Source organism: Oryctolagus cuniculus, chromosome 13 (genome assembly GCF_964237555.1).
Source record: "Oryctolagus cuniculus chromosome 13, mOryCun1.1, whole genome shotgun sequence".
Taxonomy (NCBI): Eukaryota; Metazoa; Chordata; class Mammalia; order Lagomorpha; family Leporidae; genus Oryctolagus; species Oryctolagus cuniculus.
Genome location: NC_091444.1, coordinates 90,312,713 through 90,326,200, shown reverse-complemented (window position 1 = coordinate 90,326,200; position 13,488 = coordinate 90,312,713). Strand labels below are relative to the sequence as shown.

Sequence of the window (13,488 nt, the reverse complement as noted above, 5' to 3'; positions counted from 1 at the left end):
AGTACAAAGGGGAAGGAGTTCAGAAAGCAGAAGTGTGGGGATGGGGACTCCGACCCCACAAGATGGCGCCGGGAGGAAGTGAAACCGCAAGTGCCGTAAACAGGAAGACTGATCGGAGGACTGTTGCGAGCCTGCCTACCGCGTGATACTTCAGCTGATTGGCCAAGAAACGCATGCACGCCGCGTGGACGAGAGTCTGATTGGAGTGCTTCACGCATGGTTGTATTTTGTATATAAGCTGCGCGCCAGCAGGAAGAAGGGCTGTTCCTTCTTTCTCCTTCCCTCTTACCCCTGTCACTGCTTCTTTCTTAATAAAAGTCTACGGAAGACCGATTAACTGCGAGGAGCGTCATTCCTTTGCGGGCAAAGGTGCGACACAGAAGAACATTCAGATTAAGAGTGGGGAGAGGTCACAGCTCTTAGCCAGAGAATACAGGAGTGGCACATTGGGGCAAGATGCTGATCCCTCACTCCGCTCCTCACACGGAACACCAAATGTAAGCAAAAGAGTGCAGAGCAGAGCAAAGACAGAATGCGAACTCTCAGCCAGACCAAACTCATTCAAAGAAAATAAAACCGCACATGCGGGTGCCCCACTGCTAGCATGCACGCAAAACACATGGCAGAGTGCCCAGACCCCAGTAGGCTGGACCTTTTTATATCTCAGGTGCACTAGGGGTGGGGTGGGAGGGCAGTAGGCAGAAGTGAGCTTCTCCATACAAATTTTTCAAGGTGAGTCCTCTGGCTTCCAAACATGGGGAAAAATGTAGGGGATGGGGTAGAGAAAATTAGGGTGTGAATCTAAATTGGTCTCTTGAAAAGAAGGCAGGGGTAACAAAACCCAAAAATGGCTGAGGCTTATGACTGTTGCAGTAGATCAAATATACACAAACTAAGTTTCTCGGTAACAGCAGTTAGAAGCTTCTCTGTTGTCAGTCATCATTTCTGCTGGGCATTTGATGGCCTGGCCACAGGATATTACCTCAACTACTTAATGTGCATACAAATCATACTACCTGTGGGTCTAGGGAGATGACAGAAAAGAAAACTAAGAAGCTCAAACCTGGTATACCACATGTGTGGCAGAAATCCAACACACATGATCCATCACTTGATGCCTCACCCAGGATACGGCAGTGGAACCAGAACTCACAAAATAGGCATTCCAATATTGTGTGCTGGTGTCCCAAGCAATGCCAAATAACTGTTCCTTGACACTGTACATCCAGTTGAATAAGACTAAACCTAATAATTTATAGCATTAACGACCACACACTTAACTGCTTTAAAATCTTATATATACAGGGTTTCATTCAAATTCATAACAGTCACAAGGAAAACTCCAGAGTTTTGCCTAATGTCATCTATGTACAGGTACTCAGACTTAAACACAAACCTAACTGAAAGATTACATCACACATTAGTTAAGGGTAAATGTAGGTACTACTATTCCCTGAACACTAATAGTACTCCTGGTCAGCCTCTCAAGCTGATACTGTAAACACCAAGTATCTGCTGAATCTATTATGTAAATACTAAATACAGGTGTGTCAAACAAGTTTTAGAATAGGCTCTGGAAATGTTTTAAGCAAACCTAGTATTTCATGGCACAAAAACTGCCTCCTCTGGAAACTAGCTATTGATGCAGTTTTACTTTTCCTCCATTCTCTGCATTGTCTAAGTCTTCTGTAATGAATATGTAATAACAAAAAATAAAATTAGAATGAGCTGCAATCTATAGGCCAAGGTCCCATCAATCCAGACCTTGCCTTGCATAAATACAATACAGCAGAAATCAGGCACATGAAACTTTCTTTATAGCACTACAGGGAGAGGCAAAGCTAAATAGTACTCTGCAGAATTGACATGCCCTATCCAGCGGCCACTACCAATCATGGGTGACAAACCAGACACACTAAATAGGACTAGTCCAAGCTGAAATGTGCTGTAAATCCAAAATATACACTGGACTTGAAACACTTGGCCAAAATTATAATAATCCTCTAATAGTTTTCAACATATCAATTAAATGTAGAAATGATAATACTTTGGGTATATTAGGCTAAAGAAAACACAAATTGATTTCACACCATTTTCAAATGAGACTACTAGAAATGAACACACAGTTGGCACTAATGTCTTTTTTTACTGTAAAGTGACACTCTGTGACCAAATTATTCAAATAAAGTAAAGCAGCACAGACATCACCTGGGATCTTGTTCAAAGGCAGATCTTTGGGCCCCACCGCAGAAGTGCTAAAGAAGAATATGCATCATAACAAGACGCCCAGTTGATCAATAGACACACTGAATACTGAGAGGCACTGTTACAGAAAACTTGTATTTCCCCTAATCCTGACAATCTCACTTTTCTTTAATGCATCCACTTACTAAAATGCTGCAAGGTGTCAGGACTATTCTAGACAACAGGAACACAAGGTGGATAATCCATGAAACCAAATTTCACTACCTACTTTGGCAGAGTTTCTATTCCACAGAAGATTATTTAAAAATAACTATCCAGTTCTATTAATGTTTGTTTGTTTGTTTGTTTTTTGACAGGCAGAGTGGACAGTGAGAGAGAGTGAGACAGAGAGAAGGGTCTTCCTTTTGCCATTGGTTCACCCTCCAATGGCCGCCGCGGCTGGCGCACTGCGGCCGGCGCACTGCGCTGATCCGATGGCAGCAGCCAGGTGCTTCTCCTGGTCTCCCATGGGGTGCAGGGCCCAAGCACTTGGGCCATCCTCCACTGCCTTCCCGGGCCACAGCAGAGAGCTGGCCTGGAAGAGGGGCAACCGGGACAGAATCCGGCGCCCCGACCGGGACTAGAACCCGGTGTGCCGGCGCTGCTAGGTGGAGGATTAGCCTGTTGAGTCACAGCGCCGGCCTATTAATGCTTGTTTTTAAAAATGCAAATTTACACAAACACAACTGCTGTATCATGGACTTTCAAACCAACCTATTAACACACCAAGAGCGTAAACTCATAGTGTTTGTGCAACACTGCCAATATCGGTGGAAAAAAGAGTGAAAATCAATGAAAATACCATAGAGAGTCCACTTAGCCCCAGGATGCTAAGAAAATCTAAAGGTGTTTGCTTAGTAATTTTATAAAGATTTGTAGCTTAAGGAGCGCTAAAAAAGTAGAAGAAACATTTCAATTTAAAAAGCAGCACACACACACGGCGGCCATTGGAGGGTGAACCAACAGCAAAAGAAGACCTTTCTCTCTCTCTCTCTCTCACTGTCCACTCTGCCTGTAAAAAAAAAAAAAAAAAAAAAAAAGCAGCACTACTAGAAAAACAGCATATGACAAAATCAATCTATGTAAAAGAATAGGGTGCCGATACAAACCATGAGCTCAATTAGAGAAAGAAGCTATTCTGGTTTCCTAAATTCTGTCCCGTATTTCACTGCAACTGTTTGATTCTAGAGAGATGTAGTATTCCAAACCAAACAAGCAGACTCACAGTTCCCATGTTTCTAATTATAATTAAGTAAAAGGAATTGAGCCCACAAGAAACTGAAAAAAGGGAATGATTCCCTCTTCACACTCCCACTTAGTTATCTACCACCGAAGAGTCCCTTAGAGAAAGCAGCTTCAAGTCCACAATGCCAAAGTTCCAATTGATCCCAGCCTGCTACAAAAGATGGTGGGAGCCCTAGGCAGCTAAGAGCTGACACTTACTTACCAAAATATCATAAAGCAGTTCAAAACCTGATATGAAAATTTATACAGAGAATCTGTTGCTTATTCACCAGAGTATACCAGAAACATTCTTATGTGTGGTTAACTTCCAAGAATGTGAATTTCTGAAGAGCTATTAGTCAAAGCAGGATATAGCCCCTCACAGATTTGCTGAATGAATGATACAAGCCTGTGAATTCACAAAATGCAAGAAAAAAAAACTTTATATGATTAAATTAAGTGTAGTGAGTATTGATTTGCTTTTTAAAATGAAATCACAAATACAGGAAGTTGGAAGAATAGCTGATAGTGAATCAGATTTTTTTCTTTTACTTTGCAAACACTGTACTCTTTCTGTATTTCTCCCCTGTGTTTCACTGTCAAGAATGAAGGTAGAGAATAAGGGATTTGTAAGTTACATACAAGCAATATCACTGAAAGTACATAAATACTCACACAATTTGAAAAAATAATCCCATTTCCAAGAAATTACATAGAGAGATTCAATATGGTTGAATTGAGCATGGCCACACTAACAAGTTGCTCTGAAATATGAAAAATACAAAAGAATGACTACCTCTCCAGGGGTCTGACTGATGGGGGAGGAGCAACAAACAAGGAAGCCTCCCCAGGACTAGAAAAGACCCAGGCCCCACTGAAGCCAGCTGAGTTGGAAGGATAGCTGAGTCGCAAAGCTAGCTGCCAGCTTCCACCTGAGGTAAAGGTAAAAAGAAATTGAAACAAACTGTGCTGCTCACTCTTTTAGCTGACAGGGAATTCCATAGCCACCCACTGAATGTTTATTGAAAGTTTTAATTATTTATCTGAAAGTCAGAGGGAGAGGGAGCAAGGGAGGGGAAGAGAAGGGGAAGAGAGAGAGAAGAGGGGAGAGAGGAGGGGGGAATGAGGAGTGGAGAAGTCTTCCATCCGCTGTTTCTCTGCCACAATGGCTACAACAGCCAGAGCTGGGCCAATCCTAATCAAGGAGACAGAAGCATCCTTCAGTTCTCTGACCTGGGTGTAGGAGCCCAACAACTTGGGCCATCTTCTGCTTTCCCATGCCACAACAGAGAGCTGGATCAGAACTGGAGCAGCAGCGACTTGAACCAGTGCCCATATGGGATGCTGGCACTTTTATCCACTATGCCACAGCCTCCCCCAGTTTAAAAATTTTATTAATTTTAAAGGCAGAGTTACAGAGAGTCAGAGGCAGAGAGAGAGACTCACTCACTTGTACTTCAGCCTGGAGAGCCGACTGGGATGTGAGCAACCATTGGGCATACAGCAGGGAAACCGCCTTGCTTCCTTTCCTTAACCCAATTTCAGAGTGACAAATTCCACAGTGAAAAAGCATGCAGTATGCCTCTGTGCTTCTACCCGTATCACAGACTCAGGGCAATGTGTGGGGCAAAGGATAAACACAGCTGATATTAAGACAAAAGAAAATCATTTAGAGATTATACCCCTGGTCTCATCTAGATCCAAACCCAAAGGAACAACACAAGTGATACCCTGTAAACCAGTTAAACCATACATTCTTTTTTTTTAAATTTTTTTTGACAGGCAGAGTGGACAGTGAGAGAGAGAGAGACAGAGAGAAAGGTCTTCCTTTACCGTTGGTTCACCCTCCAATGGCCACTGCGGCCGGCGCGCTGCAGCCGGCACACCGCGCTGATCTGAAGGCAGGAGCCAGGCAATTCTCCTGGTCTCCCATGCAGGTGCAGGGCCCAAGGATTGGGCCATCCTCCACTGCACTCCCGGGCCACAGCAGAGAGCTGGCCTGGAAGAGGGGCAGCTGGGACAGAATCCAGGGTCCCGACCGGGACTAGAACCCGGTGTGCCGGCGCTGCAGGCAGAGGATTAGCCTATTGAGCCGCGGCGCTGGCCAAACCATACATTCTTTATCATAAAGATGAAAGGACACATACAGAACGTGGGCAGACAATAACATAGACACATAGGAGACATGAAAAAGCTGAGTAGCATGACATCTCCAAACAGCACAGTAATCCTCCAGAATCAGATCCTAAACTGAAGGAAATTTTTGCAATGAAAGAAAAAGGATTCAAAATAATAAGTGTAGCTCAATGAGATGCAGGAGAATTCAGATAGATAAAGAAATGAGAAAATCAGTGAGTAACATGAATGAAAATATTACTGAGATAAAATTCAACAAGAACCACCAAATAGAAATTTTGGACATGAAACACCCAATCAGTGGAAAAAATACAATTAATAGCTTTAACAGTAGAATAAATGAAGTAGAGGAAAAAAATATGACTGCCAGGACTAGAATTTTAAAATTCTTCAATTCAGTAAACTTGCATGTACAAAATAAACACACAGGAAAAGTAGCTTTTTTAAAAGGCTGTTTTAATTTTTTTGAATGTCAAATCTACAGAGTGAGAGATACAGACAGAAAGAAATAGAGAGAGTAAAAGAGGAGAGAGGCTGGCACCGCGGCTCACTAGGCTAATCCTCCGCCTAGCGGCACCGGCACACCGGGTTCTAGTCCCGGTCGGGGCGCCGGATTCTGTCCTGGTTGCCCCTCTTCCAGGCCAGCTCTCTGCTGTGGCCAGGGAGTGCAGTGGAGGATGGCCCAGGTGCTTGGGCCCTGCACCCCATGGGAGACCAGGAAAAGCACCTGGCTCCTGGCTCCTGCCATCGGATCAGCGCGGTGCGCCGGCCGTAGCGCGCCAGCCACGGCGGCCATTGGAGGGTGAACCAACGGCAAAAGAAAGACCTTTCTCTCTGTCTCTCTCTCTCACTGTCCACTCTGCCTGTCAAAAAAATATAAAAAAAAATTAAAAAAAATAAAATAAAAGAGGAGAGAGATTGAGCGATCTCCCACCTGCTGGTTCATGCCTTGCTTGGCTGCAAGGACTAGGGCTGAGGCTGAGCCAGGCCAAAGCCAGGAGCCCAGAGCCTGGAGCCTGGAGCCAGAGGCTCCATCTGGGCCTCTTACATGGGCAGGGACCCAAACAGTTGGGCCATTTTTGGCTGCCTTCCAAAGTGGAAACCGGGATCGTAAATGGAGCATCCAGGACATGAACCAACAGCCATATGAGATGCAGGAGCTGCAGGTAGTTGCTCCACAGTGAAGGCCCAAAAAAAGTAGTTTTGGAGGCAACTGGTGAACTCACAGAAAGAGAATTCAAGAAAGAAATTCCATTAACAATAGCACCTGAAAAAATCAAATATTTAGAAATAAATTTAACCAAAGCAGTGAAAGATCCCTGCAATCAAAACTATCAAACACTGATGAAAGATACAAACAAAAATGGAAAGATATTCCTTGCTCATTGATTAGAAAAGTTAGGATTATACACACACACACACACACACACACAGCCAGAGTAATTTACAGATTCAATGGAATCCCTATCAAAATACCAATGGCATTTTTCACAAAATTAGAAAGGACAATCCTAAAATTCATATGGAATCACAAGAGACCAAGAATAGCTGAAGTGACCCTGAACAAGAGAACCCAAGCTGGAGGCATCACAATGCCTGATATCAAAGCATACTGCAAAGCTATAATAATTAAAATAGCTTGGTACTGGCATAAAAAGTGATATATAGCTCAATGGAATAGGAGACAGAGCCCAGAATTTAATCCACATACCTACAGCCAACTGACTTCTGACAAAAGTGCTAGAACACACAGTGGAATTAATGATAATATCTTCAAAATGGTACTGACAAAACTGGATTCATATATGTAGAAGAACGAAATTAGATCTGTATCTCTCACCACATACAAACATCAACTGAACTTAGATCAAAGACCTAATTTAAGACCTGACATTATGAAGTTTCTGAAAGAAAACATAGGGGAAACACTCAAAGACACTGGTGCAGGGAACAACTTCTTGGACAGGAACCCCAAAGCACAGGCAACAAAAGCAAAACTAAGTAAACGGGACTGTATCAAACTCAAAAGCAAACGACACAATAATTAGAGTGGAGAGGCATCCAACAGAATGGGGAAAGTATTTGCAAACCATCGGACAAAGGACTGATATCCTGAATATATCAGCAACTTAAAAAAGTCAACAACGAAGTCAATCCAGTTCAGAAATGGAAAAGGATTTCAACAGACCTTCCTCAAAATGAAGAAATACAGATGGCAAAAAACACACACGAAGAAATGCTCAACATCTCCAGGCTTCAGGGAAACCCCAATCAAAACCACAAGGAGGTCTCTTCTCAGCCCTATAAGAATGGCTAAAATCCAAAACACAGTAAAAATGCTGCAAGGATGTGGTGAAATGGGAACACTTATATACTCTGGAGGAGGGAGAAATCTTACAAAATAAAAAAGAAGAAAGAAATGTTTTGTGTATCAGTATTGCTACAAATACAGTTTTGTAAAACTTTGTTTTATACTTAGGTGAAACCAACAATGAAAGATGTTATGCTATCATATGTTATTGATCTGTAATTACTTTAAAATTTACTGCACAAGGGTGAAAAGCACTCTTCATATTCAGTCTATATTCTCACTAAACTGGCATTTTGATTTTACTTGTTAAACTTATTTGATATTGTATGAAGCATTTTTACTGTAATATAATTTGAAAATTGGCTCTCTCAAAAACTAAACCAAAGCCAGAAAGAAAAGGGAGAAGGAAACATGGTGGAAGGGAGAAATGGGGAGGGAGGAAGGGAATGTCCCTGTGTTCTTACAATGCGTCTAAAAGCACACTGAGTCTGTTACAAACACTATTAAAATAAAAACAATATATAAATAAATACTGAGGAAAACAATGCACATTCATTTGTTCATTACATCACTGCTTACCTATTTGCAAAAAATGCAAAACTTCATATAGAACTAAGAAAATGAGGTACATTTCAGTACAAATACTGAAATATATTAACTATAATCAGTGTGATACGTTAATAAATTTCATATAATGTGACAAGAGAAAACTTCACATAGTACTAATGTACTTACATAAAATGTGTATACACATATGAAAAAGATGGAGATAATTCACAAAGAGAACTATATGAAGTAAATAAAATTAAAACACATTGTAAGTTCTCAATTTCCTTTTAAAACTGTTAAGAACTGTAATGATTTTTATAACTCAAGGGAAAAGGATTTGAAATCTTAGTTAACATGCCCATTAAGTTCACCTGCATTTCATACCAGAAGTACTTGGGTTCAGTATTCACTTCTGGCTCCTGGCACTACTTCCTATTAATGGGGACTTAGAAGGTATGTTGTGATAGCTCAATAAATTGGGTACCTGTTTCTGGCTCCTGACTCTAGCTTCTTGTAATGTGGACCAGGATGGCAGTGGTTAGGGTTCAAATATTTGGGTACCCATCACCCATGTGGGAAACACGGGATGAGTTCCCAACTCCTCAACACAGCCAGGCTCAGGCTCAGTAGTTGTGGGAATTAGGAAGTGAACCAGCAGATAGGAGTCCCCTTTATATGTTTCTTGCATATTGTGTGTGTACATTTGTGTGTGTGCATGTATGAGTGTCTGCATCTGAAATAAATTTTAAGAATAGATAAAAAGCACATTTTTGAAAAATTTTAACTATTCATTTGAAAGGCAGAGACAGAGCTCTCCCATCTACTCCCTCACACCTCAAATGCCCGCAAACAGCTAGAACTGGGTCAGGCTGAAGTTAGGTGCCAGGAACTCCATCTCCCATGTAGGTGACAAGGATCCAGACACTGTCTCCCAAGACACACATTGCCAGGAAAGCCAGAATTGGAAATGGATCCAGAATTCAAATCTAGGCACTTGTAGCACAGGGTCTGACATCCCAAGCAGTGCCCCCAAGAACATTTTTAGACTGACAAATGACACCCAAAGGCTGTCAGAAAGCCTAAAACTAGTTTTAGGTGATCTTTGAAAGCTAAAGAAAACCTCTCTTGGATTTGTCTGAATATCTTCCATTCTCTCCATTTAGCATATTATAACAATGATGAATTTTCCTCTTTAGTAAGGGCCTCATTTCATAATACAAGCGTGCTGGCCAAAAACAATCATTTTGCACTGGCTAATATCTCTCTGATAGGAACAATTCATGCCAACAGAAATAAATAGGAAACAACAGCAACAATAAGCAAAAAAAAAATACACACTTTATAATCTAAAAATTTTCCAGCCACATAAAACGATGAAAAGAAACTCAAATTGTGACAATAGGAAAAGTCCTCCACAGTGTAAATCATCTAAGACAAAAATATTTCGAATACATATCCCTATCCCATTAATTTAGAAATATTCCAGAATGCATTCATTATTTTTCCTTTTAATTTTAGTAAAAACAAGGTAACGATTTTTACTGGAAAAGACAAAAATAAATAAATAAACTACCAAACGAGATTTTCAAACAGCAGAAACACAGGCGTGCTCAGCAACTATACCAGGGGGCTGCTTCCCATACCCTCCAAGATTAGTGAGGGCTGCGCCAGACACTGGGGCTGCCATCTTGAAATGGAGGTTCACTTTCTGCCACAAACTGCCAGCTGCATGGCCTCTTGACACCTGGCAGCCCCAACTCGCACCAGCCACACTCCTCTATGCTTTCCCCAAGCAAGACGTTTCACATTCAGAAATGTAACTCATCAAGCTCTGCTTTAGATCTTGCCTTGGAGGTTGCACTGGAAACTGATTATGGAACCCAAGATCACTTTTCTTCGCCTCAGCACATTTGATCTTTGGCATATACATACCTCATGCTCCCTCAGTTCAATGTTCTGAAAATGCAACTGTTGTTTTTGGTCTCCCTTTTCATTTTACTCCAGTGTACCTAGAGTGGCTCCTCCACCATCGTTCGCTGACACCCCCACCATTTCCTGGGCACGGGACACCGGTGGTCCCACATCAGATACCGACACCAGGACACATGGGACAGAGGAGGCACCTCGAGAGGGCACCTATGACTCAGTCCTGCTCTCTCTCTTGCCTCCTTGGCTCGGGGACCCGCTGGGCTGACCACCAGCACTGCAACACTCCCCCACCTTATACCTTGTGCCTAAGGATGAAACAGATGGCCAGGGCGAGGGACCACCCCCTGAAGTCCAATCCCCTTCACCCTGCCTCCACACCACCACCCCAGCTGGCCTTTTTTTTTCTTGTATTCCTTTTACATCTTTTCAATTAGTAACAAGGAAAGAAATTCATTGATTTCACAGATACAGTTCTAAGAGCCTAGAGATGTTCCACACACCATACACATCCTCCAGCCCTCACGCCCATCCTCCCTTCCTTTTCTATTCTTCTTTTCGTCTTTACGGTAACCTACTTTCCATTTTCTTTACAGTCACAAATCCTCAGGCCAGCGATGTGCTGTAGCGGGCAAAGCCGCCACCTGTACTGTCAGCACTCCACTTGGGCACTTTCTCGAGTCCCGGCTGCTCCACGTCTGCTCCAGCTCTCTGCTCTGGCCTGGGAAAGAGTACATGATGGCCCAATTCTTTGGACCCCTGCACACGCATGGGAGTCCATGCAGAAGCTCCTCTCTGCTGCCTTCGGATCAGCCCTGCCCTGGCCATTGTGGCCATTTCCAGAATGAACCAGCGGGTGCAAGTCCCCTCTCTCTCTGTCTGCCTCTGCCTCCCCCAACTCTGTCTTTCGACAAAATAAACACCATCTTTTGGACAATGTAATCCCATGTGTCTTTTTGTCTTGATTGCCTCTGTTGCTGTGGTCCTGTCCCAGAAGATCATCAGTGCAATGGAGCTTGGGACCACAACACTCACATGGCACAACACTCTGAAGTTCTTGGCTCCTACTCTCGGCACAGGCCACCATCTAGGACCTCACAAAGCTCACAGATGGGCTGAGAGTCACCATTTCACAGACTACTTCGAGGCTGTACATCTTGCCTCACCTCTAAACTGGTCTGGGCGCCGGTAATCACGGCCACATCACACGCCCTCTCCCAAACTACCGACAAAAATGTCTCATCACACTGTATTACACGGAATCTCTGACTCTATTTCCTTTCCAACTGAGAGCAGGACGTCCCCACCCCAGAGCCCGACTCCAAGGGGCCCCCTGCAAAAACACCTGGGCAAAGCTCTGCTCAGGGCTCAGCTTGTCCAGAATCCCAGGACCCTAAACGCTCACTGCAGAACGACAGAACTTCCCCGTGGGCATCCCAGCAAAGCGTGGCAAGTGCAATTCCACAGAAGCAAGCGGCGTCTTGTCCATGTACAAGACACTAGGCACGTGTGCAAGAATCCTCTGTGGACACAAGGGAGGGACACCGGAGGAGCCATATGCAAAGGAAAGGGAGAACAAACAGAGAAACGGAAAGGAATCGGGAAAGGGGGGAAACAGTCCTCACTCCTCAACCTGCAAGGAGCTCCCTGCTCCCCTCCAGGCTTTGAGGAAACAGTCCACAAGCACAAAGTTGGACGCTGCGTTGGATCCCGTCAAGCCTCGTGTCGCGACGACTCTGTGCATGCCTGCCTCGGACTTCCAGGAGACTGTAGCTCCTACAAGAGCAGAAGACTTTGCTCTGTTTCCTTTGGTTTTCTGTTGCTGCTCTCAGCCCTACTGAGGAGCTCAAGAGGCATCAGCTGCACGAAGGACAGGAGGCTTGTCCTCTCCCGAGGTGCCCCGACGTGCAACTGAACTCAATTCAGCTAGCACAGAGAGAAAACCACCCCAACGGATACCAAGTCCACCTCTCAAGGTGACACAGCAGACCCACATCTTCCTTGGGTTTCTCATGCACCTCTCTCTCATCTTGGGCCTGGGCCACTTCTCCAGAGAGCACCGACAAAGGACATGTGGCCCAGTGAATACTGCTAAGCATCTCGGGTCCTCCAACCCAGTGGGGGAGGTCAGCAGGGCAATAAGCGTCACCCAGCCACGCCTGCCTCTGGCCTCAAGACACACCAACACCTGGGACGCATCCCAGGGACGCACACGCACTGGCATTCGTGTCCCGCACCTGAAGCCCCCTCATTTCAGCCGTGTGCCTGTTTCAAAGCACACGGCACTGCAGGCCTTTTGGGACAGGACACAAAAAAGGTGCATCTAGCTGTGAAAGGGAGGGCCATGGGAGGCAGGCGAGGGGGAAGTCCTAGCCAGCAGCACATAAAGTTTCCGATAGGGCCAGGCAACAACTCCCAGATGCCGATGTCGAGGCGGGGCCTGGGGACCATGGTCTGCATCCCAGTAACAAACATGAACTCCTACGTCACCTGAACACACATCTGTCGATGATCACACACGTGTTCTCCAGGCTCCCTGCCACCAGCTCCCTCCCCAACACACATCCAAGTAAAGGATGTCACTGAAAACCTCCTGAATGAAGGGCCCGGTGTTGGTCAGTGCCACACAAGGAGCATCTGGCACCTTTGCTGCAGCTCCTGTCAGCCCTCTGAGAAGTCCGGGAGAGCCCAAGGACACCCCCTTGTCCTATCCTCAACCTCACGCCCGTGGTTCTCACCATTCTCAGCGGAAAGGTGGGGGTGATCCTCTTGCCCTTCTGCTTCTCCTCTCATCCTCTGGCCCAGTGGCCCTTTGAGCCCTGTGGCTGGAGTACCACAGACACCCCTCAGCCACACATTGAAACCGGGGGTGGGGGGACAGGGTGGGGTGCGTGCATTTCCTGAATCCACGGAAGCCCACCCAAGCCCACTCAGCTTCCAATCCCAGAAACTCGTTCTGTCTGAGAGGGAACCAGCTAAGAGCGTCCCGACGGACCACAAACACAACTCCCGCGCCACCTGCCGCTGTCCTACCCAGAGCCATGGGACTGTCAGCCCATCCACGTGGCCAGCAGGGTGCCTGGCACCTGCAGCTCGCA

General features: G+C 44.8%; 1 long non-coding RNA gene across 6 annotated transcripts in view; it reads right to left on the bottom strand.

The window, feature by feature from the left end:
• The window catches only part of LOC103345811 (2-iminobutanoate/2-iminopropanoate deaminase), an 83,522-nt gene that overhangs the window by 65,289 nt on the left and 4,745 nt on the right, over positions 1-13,488 (bottom strand). For 2 of the 6 annotated variants that reach the window (XR_011381656.1, XR_011381655.1), the window contains exon 2: positions 13,129-13,215. The exons of the other annotated variants lie outside the window; for them this stretch is intronic. This is a non-coding gene — a long non-coding RNA (2-iminobutanoate/2-iminopropanoate deaminase). The remainder of the gene's footprint in view (positions 1-13,128; positions 13,216-13,488) is intronic. 6 annotated transcript variants of the gene reach the window in all.